The sequence below is a fragment of the Diceros bicornis genome, chromosome 26 (genome assembly GCF_020826845.1).
Source record: "Diceros bicornis minor isolate mBicDic1 chromosome 26, mDicBic1.mat.cur, whole genome shotgun sequence".
NCBI lineage: Eukaryota > Metazoa > Chordata > Mammalia > Perissodactyla > Rhinocerotidae > Diceros > Diceros bicornis.
This window is the reverse complement of record NC_080765.1, coordinates 31,283,949-31,308,059: the sequence shown is the minus strand read 5'-3', so window position 1 is coordinate 31,308,059 and position 24,111 is coordinate 31,283,949. Positions and strand designations below refer to the sequence as shown.

The 24,111-nt window shown below is 41.1% G+C and overlaps 1 pseudogene; it reads right to left on the bottom strand.

Annotated features, from left to right (window-relative positions):
• The window catches only part of LOC131422583 (acyl-coenzyme A synthetase ACSM1, mitochondrial-like), a 41,658-nt pseudogene extending 24,271 nt beyond the window's left edge, over window positions 1-17,387 (bottom strand).
• Window positions 17,388-24,111: the final 6,724 nt, after the last annotated feature.

Genomic DNA, 24,111 nt, shown 5'->3' with positions numbered 1-24,111 from the left:
CCAAAACTTGGCTCTGGTTGTTATTGTCTAAGTTGTAATTTATAACTCATCTTGGTGCTTTGCAGCTTTTGGTAGGGGTGTGGAATGGGGAACAGGGGCTCTTGCAACAGATGTGGCAAGAAAGTCCAAGTTGAGGGGTTGGGCAGAGAGAAAATACAGGAGAAGTTTTGTTTTGTGAATTTAAACAGTAAATTTTTAATTTAACGTTTTTTGTTTTAGTCAATATTTCCCATCTTTCATAAGAGGGACTCAGTAAATTAAAGTTAATTTAAACTAAATCAAAATTTTATTATTAAAAATTCACAAAAGTAATAGGTGGAAATAAATCAAAATAACAAAACTTTCAAATGCTAGGGGTTTTTTTGGTCAGTTTGTAGAATTAACACTTTGAAATAATTTAAGATTAAAACACACTAGCACTTCTGGGACACCCCGTGTAGTGGAGGGAGAATTAGACCTGGAAGGGTGGGAGGCAGGGAGGTGGGTTCAGTGTTGCTTGTGCAGCTTTAAGCCTCAGGGACTGGCAGAATGTGGGCAGTAAATAATGACGGAGAGGCAGGTATTGATATGGGGGCAGGAAGGAGAAATGGGAAGTGCAGTTTGAGGTGCTGCAGGGACGATCAGATGGACTCGACCCACCAGATCAACATGGGAGAATTTGCGTGGAGAGAGAAGACTAGACCCAAGGTGCCGTTTTGAGAGCCACCTGAATTGATGTGCTTGCTGGAGAAATGGACGTGGAGGAGATTGCTTAGAAGGGAGAGGAATGGTGAAGGCAGACCCTCAGAGGACTGCAATGTTTTGGAGTAAGCTGGGTGAAGAGGAAGTGGCTGCAGCAAATGGAGAATGTTCTATGGAGAAGTTGGATATTAAGGGAGAAAAGATGGGTTGGTCCCACATGTACCAGGGTGAAGGGAAGGTATTTTTAGGATGGGAAACTTTGAACATGTTTATGGACTGAGGGAGTAGAGTTAATGGAAAGTGAGAGATTAAAAATATAGGAGAAAAGATTTAATAGATTAAAGACTAATAGAGAGGGCCTCCTAACAGAAGGGCAGGGAAAAGAACAGAGTCCCCAGTGGTTGTGGGGAGGGGGGTGGACTTTGAGAGGTGGAGGGGCATGTCTGCCTCTAAGCAAGGGTGCGAGTGGAGAGGCAAAGAGAATTTTCAGGTGAAGGGAAGTACATTGAAAAAGTTCATGCAGGTGACCTCAAATATCATCACGGCGTTTGCACAGCAATAACAGCGACTGCTACTGCTTATTGAGTGTTTTCTATGTGCCAGCCTCAGGACTAAGCACTTTATACACTTTGCCTGTATCATCTCATTAATATTCCCAACAATTTTATGAGGTAGTAACTATTAACCAAAACTCCCATTTTACAGATAAGGAAACTGAGGCTCAGAGTGACAAGTAAACCACTAATCAATGTCAAACATGGGATAAGAAACTAGATTGTCATATTCCAAGGGCTCTGTTCTTAAACACTTCATTAAATTGAGTAACTACACACACACATGCACACACACAGACCCACACCCACACACACACACCAGCTACCTGGCTCTGGTGGAGCCAGGATCCAAGATCCAGGAGACCTGAGCTGGTTCTGGTTGCTTTAATTTCTCAAAATGCATATTCTGGGTCCCAAGTCCACAACATTTGATCCACAGGTCTGGGGAAGGGCTAGGAAATGTGTGTTTTCTTTATGGTTACATCCTGATGTGATTCTGATACAATGATTGATTCAGTGCTTCACACTTTGAGAAACCCAGAACCAGGGTCATATTATGCTCATTGGCTTCTTTGCTAAATAAAATATTTCTCAGCAAGGTCTAGCTTTTGAGCTTGAAACTGAGTTTCTTCTGGGATTTTGTTGATTCTGGACGATTTGTCTTCTTACCTGGACAATGACGTTGGGGTCAAACTGAGGCAGATGATGGACAAAGACTGTAGACCCTGCTGTCCGTGGTTCAAGCAGGGACCCCAAGATAGCCGTAATCCAGCCTGGGTCTGACAGGCACCAGAAGACATCAGACATCTTCAGCTGCTGCAATTTCCTGCTAACTCCAAAATACAGTTGCCTCAGCTATGTGATCATGGGGGGATGTGATCAAGGGATGGGGACTCTGGTTTTCAGGGGCAACCCATCTGTGTCTCTCAGACACCTCCCCCTGAGCTGATCCTAATCTCTCCTGCCCCCCTTGGACTAATTCTCTCTCCTCCAGTGTTTTCTGTATCTCAGTGAATGTCATTACTGTCCATGAAACTGTCTAAGCTCAAAATCTGGGAATCAACCTTGACTTCCTACCTCTTATCTCCCACATCTAGTGAAAAGATCCTGTCTATTCTATCTCCTAAGTCTCAAATGTATTAACTTCTTTCATGTCTCTGGCACCTTGTCCAAGCCACTGCCATCCTGGATTATTCGAAGACCCTCTTACTGGTCTTTCTAACTCCATTTTAACTTTTTCCAATCCATTCTCCATCTTGCAGGCACAGTGAATCTTCTCAAAATACAGATCTGATCAGGTCTCTCACTTACTAAAAGTCTTTCAATACCTCCCCCTTGTTTTCCTAATAAACTCCAAACTCTACACCAAGGCCCACAAGACCCTGCGTGATCCAGGCCCCGCTCACTTTCCCAAATCCTTCCACCTGTCCCTCACCCGACACCCTGAGCACCAGCTATTCCCAAGTCTCTGTGGTTCCATGAATGCTACTTTTTGTATCTTTGTGCCTTTGCGCTTATTTCTCAGGCTGCACAGAATCCTCCCCTTCTTTCCACCCCCATTCCTCCAGGGTTTTGCTACTCAATTGTTATCATTAGTGCAGATACCTAATGTCCACAAGAAGCCTTCTCTGCCCCTGGTCTGGTTAATAAGTTAGCAAATATATAGAACTTGGTTTAGTCTAATTATTACTAGCTGGGGGAGGGGCAGGGCAGAGAAGATGTTTGGTTTAAAATTGATTAAATGATTAACCCAAGGCTACAGCTTCAGCCTCTATGATTGTTTGTTCTAGGTTAGGGGCAGGGGCTTGGTGCGGCTTGGTTCCAGGTGGGATTTTCCCTAAGAGCTCATGATTGAAAAACTCCAAGTCTGATTTGTCCATAATGGGAGAAAAGAGAGGACCCATCACCTCAGGTCACATTGCTAGAACATTCTGTCTTTTCCCACCAAACCCTGGAACCACTGACAGGGACACAATGGCTTGTCATTTGTGTGGTTTGCAGAGTGCCTGCTGCCTCCACCCTCATTTCCTCCACACCTCCTGTGAAGGTACTCAGGCAGGACCCAAATGTGCCTCATGTGTCATCCAGAGGCCTCTGTCAGCAAACACTTAGGATTCCCAGCCTTCACCCTGTAGGCCCTCGGGGGTCTGAACCGAAGAGAGTAGAAGGGAGAAACAGGATGGAGTCAATTCTACTCAGAGCTCCTTTCCCAACACGCACACACACAGACACTCACACCACCCCAGATCTGTGGCCCAGCCTCTAAGTCGGTGCCCTCTTTCCTACCATGCAGGGAAGCAGGATCGTAAGGCAAGTCCATGACTGTGTTTTGCCATCTTGGGCAAGCCCGTGGTCCCACTGGTGAAGAAGATGACCATTGGGTCCATTGTCTTTGACTTAATACAGGTGTGATCTGGGGATGCTGATCTGCAAAGGGATTCAAAAAAACAGAGAGAAGTCATGTTTCCTGCATCCTCTAGGGAAGCAAAAGTAACAATATGAGGCTTGAGGTTGAAAACCAGGGGTTTGTAACACTAGAAGAAAGACTGGTTCTCCCAGTATAAGGCATCAAACGGAGTTTATGAGTGCCGTGGAAAAGAGGACTGACATTTCCTCATTTAAAAAATGGGGACAATAGAGTGGATTATTTTTTAACTGAACGAACACTGAAATGCCACTGACTATTTTTCAGACAATGCTCTAAATGATTTACAAATAAGAGCCCATTCAGTCTTCAGAGCAACCCTGAGAGAGGAGTACTCCTCTTATCAAGCCCATTTTGCTGATGAGGAAATGGAGGCTCAGAGAGGGTAGGTAACTTACCTGAAGACATACAGCCAGCAAGTGGCACAGCCAGGGTTCAAACCCAGATAGTCTGATCGATGGACTGTGCTCTTTATCACACCGCTAAGCTTGTTTTTCATACAAGCTAGCTTTATAGGAATTTAACTCCATAACTGGTGATGAGGGGTGGGGAAGAGAAAGTCAGGGAGAGTGAGAGTGAAAGAAACACATTCGTGCATCTGCCCTGGCGTGAGCTTGAGATGTCAGATAGAACCTGCACTTCCCTCAGTCAGCCTGGAGTCCTGGGTGCTTCTCTTAGACCGGGAGTCTCTTGGGGCGTCTATGATGGTAAACGCCAGCTTTCTATGGTGTTCAGTCAAAGAACTGCAAATCATCCCAGTACTGGAGGAAACAACAGCTCCACTATTCTTGCTGAGAAATGGTACCATACTGACTCTGGGCAATTTAAGGGATTTTTAAAAAGTATTCTTTATTTAACTATTTCATTTAATTCTCTGAGTTCAGACTCTGGAATACGATGTGAATTCACCATCATGTTTGCCTTTTGGGGTTGAAGTAAAGAGCTTTAAAAACTGAAGGGTTGCCTCAAGAAAGCAGACCGAGTGTGGTTTGTGTGTGTGATATGAGAAGTGCCTGAAGGCTCACAGATTCAGAGTTTTGGTCTCGGAAGTGGTCTTCCTAACCTCCAACACTTCCCTAACTTGTCCTGCAATGTCCCTAAGGGCACCCAGCCCCAGGGAGATGGAAAGTGTTTGCTCACAAAGCTTCCTGCCAGCCACTGCCTCAATTTTCCTTGCAGTTTCCAGTTTCACCTTAAAAATTCATTTTAATCTTTCATCCAACTCCTTCATATATTTACCTCTTATATAAAAATAATATTTTAGATTTCCCACCTACAAGGAAGATGTAACACAATAACCATCCGACCTTAGACATCTCCTTTGCGGTCCCAGGGTGATGATACTTTAGTGAGAGAAGCACAGAAGTTCAATTTCCTTATATTACAGATACAGCAACCACAGGCAAAAGAGGAGAAGGAACCAGCCCAGGGTCACACAGCAAGGCAGTGGCATAGCCGGGAAGAGAAGTTTTCTGGCCTTAGACCTGGTGAGCTTCCTACCACTGGCTGCTCGTCTACCAGCACTTGGGAGTGGAGGGCCTTCTCCCGCCATTCCTCAGAAAGCACATTCATCAGACCAGAAACTCACTCAATCAGTGATCGGAAGTCCAGCCACCCTTTACGGCTGTGGTCAGACACCAGCAACTTGATTTTCAGGGTGGGACACTCAGAAGCCACAGAGTCCACCTCTGGGGCAAGGGTATCAGTGGTTACGATGCCCTTGGCTTTAGACACTTGTAGTCGGTAGAGAATGTCCTTGGCCTTCAGTAGGGTGGTCCCTGGCATGAAGACAATCCCTGGGGATGAGAAAGGAACAGTTTGTTTCAGTTTCTCTTTCACAACCATGGTTCAGGCCTGGCTTATCTGCATAGAAATCCCCTAACCACTTGCTTGCAAAGTATGGTCTGCAGACCAGCAGCATCAGCACCAACCGATACACAGAATCTCACACCCCACCTCAAACCTACTGAATCAGAATCTGCATTTTAACAAGATGCCCAAGTGATTCCCATGCACGTTAAAGTGTGAAAATGCTGCCCTCACCTTTCCTACACTAGATGGATCCAGCTGGTAGACAGATGGACCCTACTTTACACAATTTCACATGGGATCTGGGAATACAGGTGCAAGTAGGACAGTGTCCCTGACATCAGGACTAGCACATCCCTACCCCCGTCTTTCTCCTCTCACTTCCCTCTCTGTCATTTCCCTGTTGTCATCTTGAATCTCTTCTCTTTCCTTCATTCCTCATATCCAGATTTAACCTCATTGGCCTTTGAACTTTCCTCCCTTCCTTTCCATCTTCCATCACCAACAATTAGGTCAAGCCTTTGTGTGTTTCTATTGGACTCCAATCTCTCCACCAGAGGCCCTGCCCTGAATCTTCCAGCCACCCATCTTTCATATTATTACCTGCTTAAGTTCCACAGAGCACTGACTTTTCCCCACCACACTTCTCTGCACTAACACCTGTGCCCTCTCTCCAGGGAAGCACCACACTCTCCATCCTGACATTGAAGGTGCTGCCCACTCTCCACCTTTCTCTCCCACAACTCTAATCTCTATTTCAAAATGGCCATTCTCACCTAGGCTACGCCTGACTCTAAGGCTTTGCATGTGCCATGTCCATTCATGGAATTCCCTGCCTTTGCTTCTACTCCTCTGGAATTCTGCTCATCCCAGGGGGCTCTGCTCATGTCTTGGATTTCCCATGGGCCTCCTCTTAGATCTACAGATGACACAGTTTCTCTATGCTCCCTCTGTTGTTGCTGTTAGTTCTTGATTCCACATGACCTTGATAGATGAACCAACTATTTATTTGTGAGAGAATATGAATGAGACAGAGAGAGAGAGAGAGAAGTATAAGCAGGAGTATGATGGATTGTTATATAAGCATGCATAGAAGAACTGAAGTGATTTTAAAAATCCATGAGTCCCAGACTGATTCTAAATCATATAGCTAAATAGATAGGTATTTAAAAGGGGTAGGGAAATCTCTACAGAAAAATGCTAACTAACAAATGTAGAGGGAATGATATAAATAGAAAATCTTCACATAAAACCACCATAATAATAGTCAATTCAGTCAAGAGTCATCAAATGGATACTCAAACCATAGGGTGAAGGACTGTTGGGGAAAAAGATATTCACACAGTCTCATAAATATTACACCACAGATTACTTATTAATTACAAGGGGAAAAGGTGCCTTTACAAAGGTGGATACCACCTCACTAGAGCGATAAAACAATATCACTGGTGATGGGAGAAATCAACTTATATGCCCCCTGATGTGATGCACTGAGAAAGACACAACATCGCTGGTCTACTACTCCTGCTAAAAATGTTTAACCTGAATATAATCATAAATCAAGAGTCAGAAGCACAAATTCTGAGAGACACTCTGTAAAACAACTAGCTTCTGTAAAAGAAAAACAAAAACGTCATTGTCATTCAGAAAAGGCTAGGAAATCATTCTAGATTAGAGACTGAGGAGACATGATAACTAAATGCAGTGCATGATCCTTGATTAGATTTCAGATTTAAAGAAAAAAAAGGCTATAAAGGACATTATTGGGACAACTGAGGAATTTTGACTATGGATGTATGTCAGGTAACTATATTGTATCAATGTTAGACTTCTTGTGTGGTAACTCTATTGTGGTTCTGTGAGGGGAATGTCTTGGATCTTAGCAGATGAATACTCCAGTATTGATGGGTACTTATCTTGTATTTATGGGTGTCACAATGTCTGTAACTGATTCTCAAATGACTCAGTGGGGCAGGGGCCTTAAATATGGTAAAATGCTAACAATTGATGAATCTTTACAAAAAGTAATAGCGTCTGGACTGTGCAAGTGTGTGTGTGTGTGTGAATGGGAGAGAATTACGATATTGTGTTTGAGAGTGGATGAGTGTGAGGGAGAGAATGAGTGACAAAGGATAAAAGAATACATGAGGGAGTCTGAGCAAGAGAAAGACTGTGAAGAAGAAAGAAGGTAGGGGAAGAGAAAGCACCTAATATTGCAGGACCAATTGACTCTAGGCCAGCCCTAAGGTCTATTGGGGTCTCTCTGAGTCACTGACCTGTTCGGATGCAGCCCACAGTCACCAGCCACCACTCAGGAACTCGAGGCAGAATCAAGGCTAGACGGTCTCCCTGCTGCAGGCCACAGGTCTGCGTGAAGACGTTGGCTGCACGGCGCGTTAAGTTGTCATCTCTCTGAAACTCCACTTCAGTTCATCCCCTTGGTTATTCACCCACCACAGGGCTGGGTTTGGACTTCTCTTGCCCTCCTGGTCAAGATCATACACCATGGGTTACTTCCTGCTTCAAAGGAAAAGGGCACTTATTTGGCCAACCCACTGCCATAGTCATATTCCAGTGTGAGCAGAGCTCAGGCAATGAGACCCCATGTTAAAGCAATTAAAGAGCCAAGAGAAGTTAGCAGTGGGTGTGATGCAGCCGAGTTCTTCTGGTCTACCGTAGCCACCTCCTCTCAAGTCACATAAAACCATGAATAGCCTTCATGTCTCCTATTGAAGACTTAAAGCTCCATTCCCCCATGTGTCTGTCTTAGTTCCATATAGACAGTGGATTCCCCTCTATGCTTCAGTTTTCTCATCTATGAAATCGCAACACTAACACCGCCTAGAAGGTAGTGAAGTTTAAATGAGTTATTTAAATTAATAAAGTGTATATAACAGTGCCTGGCCCAAGTAGGTGCTCAATGAATATTACTACTGTTATTATTGCTACACAATGAAATAAAAGAGCCTAATTTAGTTCCTGAATATTTGGGGGGAATTTATTTTTAAATAAATTACTTCTAGAGGTGAAATCAGCAAGAAGGCAGACTAGGAAGCTCCAGGCCCTTGTTCCTTCAGAGAAACACCCAGTAAACAAGAGACCAAAATGGTTTTGTGGGAGCTCTTGAAATAGTCAAGGATCTGCAGCAACCCACAAACGCCCTAACAATAAAAACCATACTCAAAATGGTAGGACATTTTGTGATGTTTTTGCTCACTCTTGCACCACCCCCTCTCTGATGTGGTGTAGCACGGTCAGGAGGAAGCCACCCAATTCCCAGCCCATCCTTGGGACAGAAGGAAAAGAGTGGAACTTGTTTACGACATTCTGGCTTGTCTGGGGGCTGCCTGAGGGACTGGTTTCTGTCTCGTCTGACTTGGTGCTCAGATGGGAAGGGTGGCATGGTTTGAACATCAGGTTGAAAGTCTCTGAAAGCAGTGGCAGATGCCAGGGTGTGTGAAGACTGTAGACCTGTAGCCACTTAGAGCCAAGAAACTACAGACAGAGGAATACAGTAGAACATCTAAGGCCCCAAGAAGAAGCAAGGATGATACTTTTATGGAAATTAAGGTATATAAGATCAGCCATGTGCATGGGAAAATTGGAAAAAAGAACATGCACAGGCCCAGGAAAGAAACATGCCAGAGAAGACCTGAGAAGGCCTTAAGTTTTGACACTGAGAAAATTACTGAAGGTCTTCCCCTGCATGGAGCCAATCTGCACAGACTGAGAGAGGTGGCTGCTGTTTTCAAATGTCCAATTTTCAACAAAAGATCACAAGGCCTATATAGAAATAGGAAAATATAGCCCATTCGAAGGAGCAGAATAAATCTCTAGAAATTGACCCTAAAGACACCTAGGCTCCAGTTACTAGACAAAGACTTTTAAATGACTGTCTTAAATATGCTGAAAGACCTAAAGGGAAACACGAAAAAAGAACTAAAGCAGATCAGGAAACTGATATATGAACAAAATGAGATGATGAACAAAGAGATGGAATTTACAAAAAAGAACCAAATAGAAATTCTGGAGCTGAAAAATACAATAACTAAATTTAAAACCTTACTAGAGGGGTTCTATATCTGACTCAAATAGGCAGAAGAATCAGTAAACTTGAAAACAAGTCATTTGAAATTATTGAGTCTGAGGGGCAGAAAGAAAAAAAAAATGAATAAAAGTGAATAGAGCCTAAGGGACTTACAGAATAATACCAAGTAGAAAAATATACACGTTTTGGGAGTCCTAGAAGAAGAGAGAGAAAAAAAGGGACATAGAGATTATTTGAAGAAATAATGGCTGAAAACTTCCCACATTTCAGTAGAGACATGGATATACACATACAAGAGGCTCAATGAACTCTAAACAGGAAAACCCAAAGAGAGCCACACAGAGACACATTATAATCAAACAACAAAAGCTAAAGACAAAGAGAGACTCCTGAAAGCAGAAATAGAAAAGTGACTCATCATGTATAAGAAATGCTTAATAAGGTTATTAGTGGATTGCAGGCCATAAGGTGGTGGGATGATATATTTAAAGTGCTGAGGGGGGAGAAAACTGTTAACGAAGAATTCTACATCCAGCAAAATTATCCTTCAAAAATGAGGGAGAAATTAGGATATTCCCAGACAAACAAGTTGAGGGAGTTCACTTCCACTAGACTTTCCCTATAAGAAATGCTAATAGGAGTCCTCAGGTTGAAATGAAAGGACAATATAGAGTAACTCAAATATGAAAATATGATAAAAGGAAATGAGAAGAGCATTAAAACATATCACTACAAAAAAATCAACCAAGCACACAGGAAGGCAGTCAAAGAGGGAATAAGGGACAAAAAAAAAGCTATGACATCAAGAAAACAATTAACAATATGGCAATAGTAAATCCTTCCTTATCAGTAACTACTTTAAATGTATGTGGACTAAATTTCCCAATCAGAAGACAAATATTGGCAGAATAGATAAAAACAACAGGATCAAACTGTATGCTGTCTACAAAATGATAGAATATGATAAAAGCAATAAAAAAACTCTCAGAGGTTTTCTTGCAATAAAAAGCTCACAATATAATATCAATTTTAAAAAGCAAAACCATACTTACTTTGTAATCCAAATTTATGTTAGTGATATTAATTAATTCATTCAATATTACCTAATTCTCATTATTTCTAAGGCTAAATGTTTTTAGATGCCATTATGTTCTTAGACCAAAAAGATACAATGGTGAACAAGACACACATATAGAAACATACGTAAACAGTTTTAAATATTTATGGCCAATTTTTGTTTTCTTGTTTAAATCAACTTTCTTATTTTCCCCACATTTTCTATAATGAGCATGCTTTTTTTAAAGATTTCATTTTTTTATTCCCGAAACAAAACATGTTCAGAGTAAAAAATCAGGCAATGCAGAAGCTTATGAACAGAAAAGTTTCTTATAGACAGAAAAATGTCTTCAAATTTCTAAATCACATATTCACTCCCTGAATGTTAACACTGATAATTTTTGGTGTATATTCTTCCAGGGATTTTTTTCCATATATGTGCAAACATGATCCTACTACCTTTGACTCAGATGATTGGAACAAAAGAGTGTGTTTCATGTATTCATATCTGTGAAAAAATCAGTGCTATGAAAAAATCTTTGCCCAACAGATTAAAGAATCTTAGCAAGTGTACATGACTGGTGTGCACTGCCCATATAAGGGGAACAGAGCATGGAATGTTCCTGCAGGAGTTTAAAAAATGATGGAAGAGCCGGCGTATCAAGGTAGAAAACAAGTGTTGTTGCTCAGAATTCAGACAGTATTTTAGCCCTTAACTTTCACAGCTCGAAGAAGATATTGCTTAAGCAGTTATGCATTTTTGTGCTAAGGATTAATCTGATAACATGATATTAAGAGAAGGGTGGAAGAAAAAATACAACCCTTAAATGGGATTTGGATTTTAAAGTTTTATGCAGTGAGGTTTGAAATTGAGAGAAATTGAGAAATCATTTTAAAAGATAAAATGTTGAGTAAGCAACTCAGCAATAAAAAGAAACAACCAACTAATACACAAAGCAACATGGATGAATCTCAAAAACATCATGCTGAGTTGCTGAGTAAAAGAAACCAGACACAAAAGGCTGTATCCCGTATTATTTCATTTCCGTGAAACCCTAGGAGAAAGAAATATAATTTCTAGTGACAGCAGATCAGTGGTTGCCTGGGGCTCAGGGTGGGGATGGTTGAGCATTGACTGGGAAAGGACAAAAGGAAACTTTTGAGGTGATATAAATGTTCTAAAACTCATTAAACTTTACATTTAAAATGTGTGCATTTTATTCTATGTAAGTTATACATCAATATAGTTGATTTAAATAAACAAAAACCTACATAGCTACTCCCTGCTAATCTCTAACTAAAATATACTTTGAAGAAGGAAAATTGGAAAGGCTTATCCAATCACTTAGGTGATTCATGAGTGAGAAGATTCTTTCTGAATATTAAAACACATAAGAATTTTTTGCCTATAGAAAGGGTTTGCCTTAATATTAATTAAAATGAAATGCAAGTTGAAATTTAGTGATTTCTGTAAATTAATGATAGAATATGATAGACTGAGAGAATTTAAATCCTAATTGACATAGATAAAACACTTTCCTCACAGTGATATAATTCACATTATTTTCCATTGCATTTGGAACACTTACCAACCTCAAGAAATTGCAAAAGTTTAAAATAGAGTATGTTTTCTGACCCTAATGGAATTAAGCTTGAAATCAGTAACAACAAGACGATGAGAAACCCACCCAACCCACCCCAACTATCTGGAAACTAATCAATACACTTCTATGTAATCTATGGGTCAGAGAAGACTCAAAAAGGCAAATAGAAAATATGTTGAACTGAATGATAATAAAATATGACATATCAAAATTTGTGTAATGCACTTAACAGGAGTGTTTAGTGGGAAATTTACATTTTTAAATGCATGTACTAGAAAAGAAGGAAGGCTGAAGGGTAAGCATGTAAGCTTCCATCTCCTGACGCTCAAAAAAGGCCAGCAAATCAAATCAAAGGAAAGTGGAAGAAAAGAAATAGTAAAGATAGGAGCATGCATCAATGAAATGGAAAACAAATACCAATAGAGAACATCAGTAAAGCAAAGCTTGTTTTGAAAAGATAATAAAATTGGTAAACTCTTAGATAGACTTATCAAGAAAAAAAGAGGAAGTAAACATATTAACAATATCAGGAACAAAAAGCGTACATTATTACAATTCTTACAGACATTAAAACAGCAATACGAGAAAATTATAAGTAACTTTTTGTCAATAAATCTGACAATTTGGATGAAATGGACAAATCGCTAGAGAAAAAAAAAATACAGCTTGCCAAAGCTGATAGAATCATAATCTTAATAACCTTGTATCCGTTAAAGAAATTAAGCTTTCCTACAATGAAAACATACTAGTATGTTAAGAGTTTGACTTGAAAAACTGATGCTTTTTGTTTTTTTCTAAGAAAATAGTGATAGTTATATGTCAATTACATCTCAATAAAACAACAACAACAAAAGAAAATAGTAATAAACTTTTAAATTCTATCTGAAATGTTTCAGAAGAGCACCTAGAACATTGTAAATGTTCAGTAAATATTTGTTGAATGAATAAATAAAAACAACTCTGGGATATAAATAATGAATGATAAGGACCTTCAGGGTTCAATTAAATCTAAAGATGGGATCAGGCTTTTATTTCTCTGGACAAAGGGAATGATTTGTTTTTCTAAATTGGGCAGTGATCAAATTTTCTGGATGTAGATTATTACCCAAGTTTCATTTTAAATATGGCTACATATAAGAATGATTGTAATTTAACTTACAAAGAAAGTGGTCTAAATGTAATTTAAAATGATAAATGGCATGCTATTTCTTTGTAGATTGTCATTGATGAAAAATGGATGAACTCCTTACAGTCTCACCAAATGACCAATATGTAGTCTGGTATGTCAAACTGAGGCACAGTCATAGAGAATCAATTCACATGGATGAACCAGTAATTGATGGACACCCAGACTTTAAAACAATTTACCAAGGAAGATTACGCTAAAGGTCTGGAAGTCAAAACTTTTTGCATTATGTTTAATTGGGAAATAATATGTATTATGCCATTAATATTTAGATAAGTTGGGATAATCTTGTTTTTATACCAGAGGTTGCAAACTCAGAGCCTACAGGGACCAGGAAAGTAAGCCGGGTTACTGGGGCAAGGTTGTGAGAGAGAAGCCTGCCAGGTTCCTCCGGGGCAAACTGGAGAGCCATGCACGTCCCAACGGGGCAGCAACCATTTAGCTCCACCGATTGCTGCCACATGGGAATGAATGTTTAGTTATTTTGAGATGTGATTTCTACATAAGAAGCCCCAAAGCCCAATTCTGGTTCCTGAACTCTATTGCCTTCTCTGCATGAGGGCTGCCTGTGCCAAAGCTTCCCGTATTTCTCTGTGCATGTTTATAATACATCTGTGAGAAAGTAAACAGCCCTTTGCTAAAATAGAACCAAGTCACAGCCAGGCACCAATGTTGTTTATCTTGTGCTGGTTGTGTTGCTGTTCAGGGTGCTGCATGCATTTAGATTCATTCAACAAATAGTTAATGTGCCAGGCATGTTCTACACTCTGGGGATATAACAGTGAACAAAACAGGAAAAAATTCCACAGCCTCATGCAACTTGGATTCCAGTGCCAATGACACTACGTGTGTAAGAATTACAAAAGATTTAGACTCTCTGTGAATACCACGGAGGAGTCTTTTATGGGATGCTGGGACAAAGTCTAATAGTTTCAGAGGAACATGAAGACCCTTTTAAATTGTATAGGTCCTAGGACCGTTACTAATTATTTATGTAAAATTATGGAATTAAATTCAGGAGCCACAAAACACATCCACTGGCTCAAAGAATCCCAGGCAGACCTGACTACTGGATATTAAGGAATTTGGAATGTTTGGCAGCATATAAATTAATTTCCTTCAGCAAACATTATGGGACAAAGAGCCAGACATTATGTATCAATGATATTCAGCTGGGAGTTTTTTTAAATCTTTGTGGTTAATATATTTTTGACTATATTTCTTGAGCAATGTTTAATGTTAAATTGCATCGAGATTGGTAGGAAGAATTTGCTCATGTCATGATTTTTTGGCAAAACTAACAGAAGTTAACATCCCAAATGCTGTACTCAGCTCTTCTAAGACATAAAGTGGGGAATCACATCATCTAAAGAGGAAAAATGAAGAGTTGTATGTTTTGTTTACTTTTCTATTTCTATTATCTAGAATAATGTTTGGCATATGTGAGGTGCTCACCAAGTCTTAGCTGAATGAATGCAGTATTAAGGAGACAGAATGAATGAATTTGGACATGAATGTGACCTCTCCTGTACAGATTTGGGAGGTTGCTCCAGGAATCAATTGAAGTTGAGTGTAATATCCTAGGAGCCTAGAGTAACATAGGGTTTAATTTCCAAGGACAGTCAGGGGTTATAAGTTGGTGGCCTGAACAAGCAACTGTATTCCACCCATGGACCTATATTGTCTAGCTTATAAGGCATTTTCTTTTGTTTTATAATGAATTCTTTGTCAACACTAAAAAAATAATCAGAAGAGTTCACATAAAATGGTTGGATTTCTAACTTACATTTTATAGGTAAAATGTGTTGAAAAGTGAGTCAAAATAAATTCTGTCAATCTGTTAAGTTTTGGGCTGTGTTGTTGGTTAGCCATGGATCAGCTTCTGGGTGATGCTTGTTAAGTTGTAACGGGAGGTCCAGGAAGCCAGAGTGGACTGTGGTGGCATGCCCTCTGGAGGGTCTTTCATAGCAGCAGCAATAAAACCTGTGGTGCTTATAATGCAAGTTTCAAAATTAATTTATTCCACAAATGTTTATCAAAGGACTGCTAGGTGTCAGGCACCATGCATCACCAGAAAGACACTGACCATCATCAAGGCAATTGGAAAAGTGGAAACAGACAAATCAGAAGTGTTGTAAGAATGAAAATTAATGGGATGGGGATTCTGGGGTAGGAGAAATTTGGATATATGGAGGAATTGACCATGACTGATAACAATGACACAAAACCCAACAAAGACTGGCATTCTTTGGGGGAATTTACTTGGTGGTTATCTCCATGGGTTGATGCATGAACTAACTAATAAGGACTTTATGAAGAGACATGAGGGAAAAGTGATTGCATCACTTCCTCCTCTCTACCTGCTCCCTCTCCAGCCCATCTCATGATTCAAAAGGTCTTAACCAGATTTCTGGTCTAGACAGTGATGAAAGTCAGTTTATAGTTTGAAGGCAGAGATGTTTTTGCATCATCAGATTGTGAGATGTACATTCATGCATTGCTTAACCATGAGTATACTGTTCTGAGTTCTGAGAAATGCATCGTTTGGTGATTTCATCATTGTGCAAACATCGTAGAGTATACTTAAACAAGCCTAGATGGTATAGCCTACTATACCCTTGGCTATATGGTACTAGTCTTATGGGACCACTGTCGTATATGCGGTCTGTCATTGACCAAAACATCAGTATGTGGTGCACGACAGTAACGGATTATAGAATCAGACAGCCTGGACCGAAGTTCTGCTCTTTCACTTATTAGGTATGTGATTTTCATAAGTTATTTAAACTCTGGAATCTCAGTTTCCTCATGTGGAAACTGAGGATAATAAAAGTGCTCATCTAATCAGAGTAGTAGATGTAAAGTGTTGACATGGCACATAAAAAATGCTCTCCATAACTGAGGGCTCTATTTTCCTTGGGGTCATCATGGAAATTCAGAGGAAGGAAAAAGGAAAAAGTGAGGGGGAAGCCCCCATGAAAGGCTTATAAATGTTGAATACTAACATATGAATACATGTTCATAGGAAACTTAAAAATTATATCAACTCTGTGACTCATCTCAGGTGAATTCTCTCTTCTGTACAGAGAGAATGTTGGGTGAGTTTTCACACTGTGCACATCACCAGCTGGAACTTAGTACCCGGAACGCCACCCATCGTCTACCCCAAGTCCTAGTGTCACCACTGCTGCTCTCCCAGTCTGTCTCTGGGGCAAAGGCAAACCAAGACCTTGGGTTTTTCTGCAGAGATATGTAACCTCTAGAGGCCACAGGGACTGGTTTCTCTGGCCATACCCCAAAGCTATGTTCCCATAGGTAGTTGATAGGGAGGATGCCAGTTGGACATGCCATCCTCATAGGAAGATGGATGACATGACTTACCTATATGTGTCAGATGCTCATGTGCACAATGAGGTGGTCTGTCCCCTCCCTCTGAGTGTAGCCTGAAGTTAAGCCCAAGTTTGATGAGATGAATTCCAGTTAGACTCACAATCCCATTCGTTGAAGACTAAGAGACTCAGACTAACATTAACTTGTGCGCTTTGTGATTAGAACTTTGTACTTGTTCACGGTTATGGAACACTGATTGTGTACCTGCCGTCTTTTTTCTTAAATGAGATTATCCTCATTTCACAGATGAAACCACTGAGGTTCAGAGACGTGAGACAGTGGCTAGGCTGATAATTGAACCCCAAAACATAAGTTTTTTCCATGACACTGGTAAGCTGAGGCAGAAGCTGTTCTTGGTTCTGTGCCCTTCAGCTACTAGGAGCAAGACAAGGCCAGTGAGGTCACTCCTGTTCTCACCCCCTCATCACAGATGCCTCCTCACCTTCTCCATTTGAGTCCAGTAGTCCAGTATATCGCTTGCAAAGTTAAATTCCTCGGGTGTATCATGGTCATTCCATCTCGGGGCTTCAGCTCCTGATAAAGGCAGGGAGTGCAGGTGCTAAGGGGCCGGGAGGAAGCCATGGCAGGATTTGCGGACACCCCAGAGGACCCGGAACCTCATCAGCCACTGCATGGTGGGCAGTCCTCAGGAAGCAGCCACAGAATTCTCCAGTCACCACCTGCCTTGGGAAGAGATGGCTAATAGATTGGTCATGGAGCAGGAATTTCCTCCACAAAATGGAGGCACGTTCCTGGTTAATTGCTATAGTTATAGCTTTGTTTCAGCTCACTGGAATTTGGAAGGCACAACTTATTGATTTAGATGTGGATGTCTCTTCCCAGCTGAGGAATGACGGGGCAGAAAATGACAGGGAGTAACTCAAGATACTAGATGAGGTTGGTACCTGTTTCTAAGGGTCTTCTCCTTCTCCTTTACCCCCTGAGATTTAAGCTCAGGGTGGCAGCCATGTGGACATCCCCTTTGTGGTAGAAACTCACAAATTCCTTGATATCCTTCCTCTGGAGACCTGTCTTCCCACTGAGTCCAAATGTATGGTTCTCATGGAAGCTGTCATATTTTTAGATGATTCCACCTCCTGTCTAAAGTTAATTGGTCCAGGGTTGAGCAGTCATTCGCCATGATTTTTAAATCCAAACTGGGCTAATCATAATCCCTCTCCAAAATGTTTGTGTATGTGCTTGTTACCAAAGAATATATAAGGCAGTATCTCTCTGGTGGAAGCCATAAAATGCACATTTTGGGAAGTGACTGTGGTTATTATTTCTGTCATGTGGAGGTATCCGCTCTACATGACAGAAGACAACTGATGTGCAGTGATGTGGAGATGGGGGGCAGAGAGTATCTCAGAGGAGTTCAAGTCACTGGTTCATATTGTTCCTGAGGCCCATCTACATCTCTACTCCTCTCTTGTTAATATCCTGTCCTGAATTCTATGAGCCAACCATTTTTCCTGCTTGATATTAGGTTTCGGTCTCTTGAGACTATAAGGATGTTGACAAATATATACCACCACGCTCAGGAATGCCAGGTTAATATCACAGCACTTCTCTACTGGACTGGGATCTGGCTTCAGGGTCTTCCCCAGGACAGCTTCCGGGCAGCTATTACCAACCATTAGAGTTGACACATGAGATGAAACTTCTGTGCCACTCCAGATCCCAACAAATGCCCCTAACATGGGAACAGAACCCTCATTTATTAGGGTGCTTTTTGAAGTTTGATTGCGAAAATTGGCTTAAGCTAGAACCATCTTTCCATGAGAACGTCGCCTGAAGAAAGCCACTTTGCAAACAGCTTTGACATTCAAGCACTTTATCACCGCAAACAATTAAGCCCCCTCCTCCTCAGTTTCAGCAACAAGATAATCCTGTTTGACAATAGACCCATAGAATGGGTCAACAAAACTCGACTCAATTTATTTTTAGGCTGTAAAGACCCATAATAACCTAACCCTAATTAGTTTGGATGCTGTCCCCAGAACTCCACTACGTATTTCTAGTGGAGGAGGCAATGCTAAACATGCAATTGGGTTACTGTCTGCAGAAAAGAGGATAGATCTATGAAAAGTTCATCCCTTAGAGTTTGCTTGTCAGCATGGATCCTTGGGCCACATGAACTGAGGTATGCCCTCTTCTCTTTTAGTGCCTGTCAATCAATCAACAGTACCATCTTCGGTTTTGTCAGCACTTTGGGGCAAGAAGACCCTAAGATATCACCTGGCCCTTGGACATATTCCTTTTGACCCTCAGTCTTTGGAAATAAAACTTGAACTGCCAACATTTAAAATTTGGGAGATTTCATTTAAAAGTCTTGAATGAAGGTTTCTCTTGTAAACTTAGGAGGTCTAGCAACACAGCGCATTTATTTCAAGCTAGCACCAACTGGTTGGTGCTAAAATTAATTAATACTATATTAGGGGGTGAATTACATACCGTCAAAATTCATATATTGAAGTCCTAACTCCCCATTACCTTGGAATGTGACTGTATTTGGAGATAGGATCTTTAAAGAGGTATTTAAGTTAAAGTGAGATCATTAGATGGATCCTAATCCAATTTAACGGATGTCCTTAAAAGAGAAGATTAGGACACAGACACACCCAGAGGGAGAATGCCATGTTAACATGAAGACAGCTATCCACAAGCCAAGGAGCGAGGCCTCAGAAGAAACCAGCCCTGCTGACACCTTGATCTCAGACTTCTCACCTACAGAACTGTGAGAAAATAAATTTCTGTTGTTTAAGCCTCTCAGTCTGTGGCATTTTGTTACAGCAGCCCTAGCAATACACCCCTCTTTTTTTAAATTTATTTTGTTGAGATCACGTTGGTTTAATCAAATAAAAAAGAAATGACTTTGACATCATCTTACAAACATGTTTGCAATTCTAATTTAATCTTCATCACATGAGAGGGCCAAACACAGTGCCCCGCTGAGCACTGTGGTAGCTGAGAGCCTGCCCTTGGGAGTCACACAGCACAGGTCCCAGTTCCAGCCCCTTCACTCACCACCTACGTAACTTTGGGCAATTTTCTTAACATCTTTCTGAAACATGAACATACTGGCAGCACCTATTTCCTAGAGCTGTGGTGATGAATGAATGACATCCTGTATAAAGCATTTGGCACAGACAGCACAGATAAGTGCTCCAGAAATGGGAGCCACTGTCAGTTAGCACTCTCTCTGAGGAAACTGCCATTGAACAACTAGGCCTCACAAAAAGAAATGGCTGCTTAACCCTTGGAATTAGAGTTTAAAGAGAAGGATCAGGGATAAATTCCCAAACATGGACACTGCAGGATCCAGCTTCTGCACTAATAAGTAAGAACCTAATCTCACAGTGTGTTAAGAGGACTAAAAGTCAGAGATATCTATGTCTATATGTCTATCCTATAGGTACATCTATCTATAGAACTATATCTATTTCTATATCTATATCTATAATTATGCCAATATCTATAGCTATATCAATACCTGTCACTATCTAATCTATAACTACATCTACATCTATATTTGTGTTTATATTTATAACTATACCAATATCTGTATGTCTATCACTGTATATAACTATATTGATATTTATAACTACGTCTGTATCTATATCTATATCTATTCCACACAATACCTGACACATGATAGGTACTCAACCAAATGTTAGATTCTTCCATTTTTGTTGTAATTCAGAAAACGAGAAGATGAAAGTTGGGGAGAGAAAAGCCAGTGTGCCTGCAGAATGTGAGAATTATAGAAAAATATATTTTTCATTTATCAGCTATTTATTGAGGATCTGGTATACAGCATGTATGGTTTTAGATAATCAGAGATTAATTAGACTACAAGAGTTTCTACCCTTTTGGAGTTTATAGTTTAAGGACACCCTATGAAATAGTTTTAAAGAACAATCTTTTGAAGTGTTTTAAGGTGCATTTTGTAATCAATTTGGCATTGTGGCTTTGAGAGGTGGCTAGGCTCGCCACTCTATGCCCAGGTACACAGCGGCTTTAAGAATTCCTGCAACAGAGCTTTGATTTCACAAGAATTCGCACTGAAAAGACCATGTGTTTTATGAGGCAACATACCTAGTGTGCTTTGGAGGATCTGAGAGTTACAGAGCGAGGTTAGGCTCCACTGCCTACCAGCTCGGTGATCTTGGCCACTGTTTATGTCCCTGAACTTGAGGGCACAGGAATAATACCCACCACCCAGCTTTCCACAAGGATTAGTGAGATAATCTACATAAACCACTTTGCTGGCCCTGTGTCTAATCCACAGTAAGGGCTCAATAACTGTTGAGGTGCTCTCTACTCCCGGAAAATTCTGAAGCCAAATCCCCCAGTGAGATATTAAAAAAAAATTTTTTTTTAATGAAAGACATTCACTTTATATAATGTGAACCAACTTCTGCATAATGGAGTTTCTTTCACCTTCTGGGCCTCTTTTGCCCCCCGCTGTACCCTCCTCCCACAGCCCACCACATTCAGAGTTGCCTAAAATGAAATCAGTCATCTTCTATGTGCCAGCCACTGTCCTGGGCATATCACATATATATTCACATTTGTCCCTCTCCCTCATTATCACCATCCTCACTTTGCTATTGAGGAAATGAAGTGTCAGAGAAGTTAAGAGACTTGCCAAATGTCAGCCAACCTGTAAGCAGCATTGCCAGAACTTGAAACAGGGTCTTCAGATTTTAAGTTCAGCACTCTTTACTGCCCTGTGGCAGATACACATGCATACACACACACCTACACACACACCTCAAAGAAGCTGTCACTTACCTCCCTCTTACCTGGTAGTTCTAGGAAACTGTTGGGTTAGGTCTTGGATTGGTCTAGAAAAGGGGATTTTGCATGTCAGTTCTCTCTGATCAGAAGTTCCCAGGAATGTGCACACAACAGAACTTGTCTCCTGGCACCAGCTGGGGTGGAGAACTTGGCAGGAAGTGGATGATCCAGAAGGGGGAGGAAACACTCAAGTACGAGAGGGCAGAAAGCAATCACAGGCCTCCATGAAGAGACAACTGGTTAGAAAAAACTACATGAAGTCACCTCCAATTCTTGTCGGATGACTTACAGTGTGAAGGAACAAAGTCAAATGTAGCACTTTCACTAGTTCCCTGTGGCTAATCTGCTCACTTTTCCCAGCCCTGTATCTCCAATGTTTTCATTTAAATGACAGCCAAGTGGCAGTGTGGCTTAGTAGTTAGAGCCTGTGCTCTAGAGGTAGAAAGATTTGGGTTTAAGCCTCAGGTCTGCCACTTACCATCTCTTTGACCTTCATTGACCTCCTTTCTCTATGCTTCAGTTTCTTTATTTGCAAAATGAGAATGATAATAGCGACACCTATATCCTTGGCTATTTTGTTGTTGTTGTTGTTGCTGTTAGGATTAGATGAAACAATTCATGAAAAGCATATAGCATAGTGCTTGGCACAATCAATGTTGGCTGTTTATTAATTGGGATTCTAAGAGAAACATTTTGGCGTACTAGCAAAATGCAGGGTCTTTGGAATCCTAAAGTCTTGAGTTTATCCTGGCTCAGCCACTTACAAGATGGCCCAAGGGCAAGCCATTTACCTCTTCTAACCTTGGTCTCCTCATCTGAAAAATGGAGGAGTGGGGGGTTGTTAATAAGATTTGTCCCATGGGATCTTTGAAAGGATTGCATAATATAAAGTCTGTAAAGTACCTGGTCCAGGCATGTAGACGCTGGTTGATATTGATGTTGCATTGGATAAGCCCAGATTGTCATAGATAGTGGCTTCTACTGGTAGTTTTCCCCTAGAGCCATTATGGGCGTATTTGTTGGGTGATGTGGAATCTCTAATGTGCTGGCCCAAATTTCCCAGCACTTTTTCCCTCCCAACCTCCACAGAACCAGGGAGAAAAATACCTCTGCTCAAAGTCACCACCAGACATTGCTGGAGATACGTAGAACATCCCTGCCAGGACCGAGGGACAAGCCTGGCTTCTGAGAAGTGGGTCTTGCTCTTCCTGGCCGATTCATTCGTGATAAACTTTCAGCTCAGGATAGGCTTTAATATTATGGAATGGAGTGAGTGAGGGCTAGTTGGCTGGCCTCAGTAAGCTAAAGATTAAACACCAAAAGTCTCAAAGTACAAACCCCCCTCCTTTTTTTTTTTGTGAGGAAGATTAGCCCTGAGCTAACATCTGTTGCCAATCCCCCTCTTTTTGCTGAGGAAGATTGGCCCTGGGCTAACATCCGTGCCCATCTTCCTCTACTTTATATGGGATGCCGCCACAGGATGGCTTGACAAGCAGTGTGTCGGTGCACGCCCGGGATTTGAACCTGTAAACCCTGGGCCGCTGCAGCAGAGCGTGAACGCTTAACCACGACGCCACGGGGCTGGCCCCAAAAACTCTTTTACTCAAACAGAAGAGGCAGTCACTTTGAGATGAGAATAGGGACAGGAGGAAGAGTCCACGAGACACTCTCTGGATCTCAGTAGATCTCTTGTGTGAAGCTGTACAACCAGTGTTGTGGTCAAGAAGATAGGCTCTGAGGCCGGGCAGCCTGGGTTCAGTCTAGCTTTCACCAGGTACCAGCTCTGTGACATTGAGCAGGTTTCTTATCCCATTGTGCCTCAGTGTTCTCGTCTCTAGTAGGACTCTCTGAAGATTCCACGCACACTTCTCTTTCATTTCCAAGCCTCTCTTGTAGTAGGGTGAGACTGTTGAATTCCAGTTCTGGACAATGAACTCCAGGTGCAAGTGACACAAGTCACTTCTGGTCTAGGGCGTTTAAGAGCAGGTATGAGTTCTCTCTCTTCCTCTGACTCAGTAGTCCTGGAAACCATGTGTGGAGATAGTAAATCAAAATATGGCAGGGATTCTCTCAGCCTAGTTCACTGAGTGACTTTGTGTAGCCAAGTATCCTGTCAATTTGAGTATTTTACACCCATTATCCTCCTTAATCTTATAACAAACACATAGTACACTCATTCATTCAATAGATATTTAATGAGCACCCTCTAGGTGTGAATATAGCTTTCTTCATGTCAGACAAGGTTACTGCTCTCAAGGAGTTTACATTCGCCTGATAGGGAAGCAAAAGACAACATGAAAAAAATAAATTAAACAAGAGGATAAAACATTATGTGGAAGGTACTATTATTACCACCACTTTACTAATGAGAATATTAATGCTCAGAGATTCTAAGCTACTTCCCAATGTCACACAGCCAGGAATGACAGAAATAGCATTTGAACCTAGATCCACCTGGCTCTAAATCTTTGACCCTTACTCACCATGTTCATTCACCAGTGCATGTCGATCCTGGGGATAACTTCTAACTGAAAGAACACAGAGTTCTTTGCTTT